The sequence below is a fragment of the Capsicum annuum genome, unplaced genomic scaffold, assembly GCF_002878395.1.
Source record: "Capsicum annuum cultivar UCD-10X-F1 unplaced genomic scaffold, UCD10Xv1.1 ctg4748, whole genome shotgun sequence".
Taxonomy (NCBI): Eukaryota; Viridiplantae; Streptophyta; class Magnoliopsida; order Solanales; family Solanaceae; genus Capsicum; species Capsicum annuum.
The window spans coordinates 1826308-1828539 of record NW_025855126.1 but is presented as its reverse complement, the minus strand read 5'-3'; the positions used below and the strand labels follow the sequence as shown (position 1 = coordinate 1828539).

At 37.1% G+C, this 2232-nt stretch overlaps 1 pseudogene; it reads left to right on the top strand.

The window, feature by feature from the left end:
• The first annotated feature begins 897 nt into the window (after nucleotides 1-897).
• On the top strand, nucleotides 898-1361 carry LOC124892451 (annotated as a pseudogene).
• Nucleotides 1362-2232: the final 871 nt, after the last annotated feature.

Here is a 2232-nt window from a genome sequence, read left to right as displayed (position 1 = left end):
TGGCTGGATACTTGTATGGTTATGGTTATGAAATTGATCTAATGGTCTTCAATTATAATTGTTTTATCTTATATATGTTGGAATTCATCTGACATAGGGTGTAGGGTAGTTATAATTAGGTATTGGGGGTTGTCTCTGATCTCGATTGGGCTTGAGGCACCCGACATGACTAGGCCCTGGTTTAGTTCATGTCGGATTGGTATTAGATCCCTGCGTTCATGGTCAATTGGGAGTCCACAAAGCGGTGTCAAGTAGAGTCTCTTTTAGGGGTGTGTAGTGTGCCGCACTCATAAGGGAGACATTACTAGAAATTACCCCTACTGCAATGAACTTTTTGTCAACAGTTCCAAAAGTGTTGCAATAGACCCTCTATTGCAACAGTTACAACCGTTGCAAAAATAAATTATTCTAGCAGAAATATTTTGTGGTATAAGCATTGCTGTTGTTGAAGAACCATTGCAATAGAGTGTCTTATAACAACGATTGCACGAACCATTGCCATAGATTCATCTATGGCAACACTTTATAGGATAAAAAAATACTATTGTAATATTTTTTCACTTCCCTCCCCAATATTATCAAAAATTAAAGAAATATAAACACTGTGTCCCGAATTTCACTAATGTTTCATAAGAGTCGATGACCTAATTTCACTATGCTCCTACGACCCAATTCCAAAGGTGATGTTGTCAGCATTAACAACAATGCCTAATTCGGATTGTTCTTCTTCTCTTCATCCCCAAATGGGGACCCTATTACTTCTTCAAGAACATTTTTTCTGATTTTGACCCTTTTGCTTCTGATCGCACCACTACCATCACCGCTATTTTTGTTGTTAATTCTATTATCGTGGTCATCGGTGGTGGTGGTGGTGGTGATGTGAGGCCCACTAAGACTATGGATGAGGCGAGGAGGGATATTGTAGCAGGTGTGGGAGAGATAATTTTAGAGGATTTCTTGATAAAAGCTGGTGTGGTTATAAAGGAGGATGTTAGAGTACCGATGATTGTTACTACTCCACCAGTACCGCCACCTTTATCGATAGAGATGGTGTTTTCGGATGCTGGAGGAGGGTTTGTGGTAGAGAACAAAATGGGTACAAGGAATTGTCAGTTTCTAGTGGCCATGCAGCAGAATAGACTAGGTGGGTATGGTATGGAACCACCACAACCACCATCATCCCACATGGGATATGTAAATGGGGACGTAGTGGCAGCTTTTACAGGGAAGAGAGTGGTAGTGGAAGAGGGAAGAGAAGGTCAACTGTTAACGAGTTGCCGATTGACAAAGGTACATAGCAAAAACAGCGACGTATGATCAATAACAGAGAGTCTGCTACTAGGTCTACAGAGCAAAAATAGGTGCCTTTTTTGCTTTCATTTTGATGAATTTCTAATCATGTTTGTTTGTTTGTTTTTAGGGCGGCGAAAATTTAAAGGTCCACCTATGTTTTTACTGAAATTTCAAGCTTATCATGCTTTCATTTTAAGCTGCATAATTTCCCCACAGATGAATATGTTATAGTTTTCTTGCCAAGAATTACTGAAATGTTGATGATCTTAAATAGTTTTTGTAATCGGCTATTTCTTGTTCAAATTATAAAGAATTCATTGTTTAAAACTTGAATAAATATTTATAGTATAACTAGCTATCCAAGTGTTTTTTAATCATGTCTTCAGATCACTCTATAACAATGCCAAGGAAGGTGCCAAGGAAAATTAACATAATGAAAAGTCAAGATTTGGTACACCTAATTTTGAGGCTCATGAAGTGTAAACAAATGATTTACAAGCAGCAGTTGTCCAGTATCTCCAATTTAGGGGGGCAGGTAAGGTACTGAAACTGCTTTTGTTGTTAAAACTTAAAGTTGTACAGCCATTCAACTTTTCCTATCTGCTTAGAGTGGTTTGCGATTTTATTGTTTTAGATGTCCAATATTATGATACATATCTTGGAAGTAGTTTGTAGCACTTATAATTTCTAATAAGTAAATACACCACTTTGTGCTTTTGCATAGTCTCCTTGGCAATTTCTAACAAGTAACTTCACTTTGATTGTTGACCGAACATTTGGGGATGCGTTTAATTTAGGGATTTTCAGTTGCTCTCTTTTCTAGGTTGATAAAGCATTTTCTTATTCCTGCTCTTATTATGCTAAATACATCTTCCATTATAAAATTAATAATAACTTAAAAGCTCACAACAACCAATAACAAAATAGAATTACATTGTG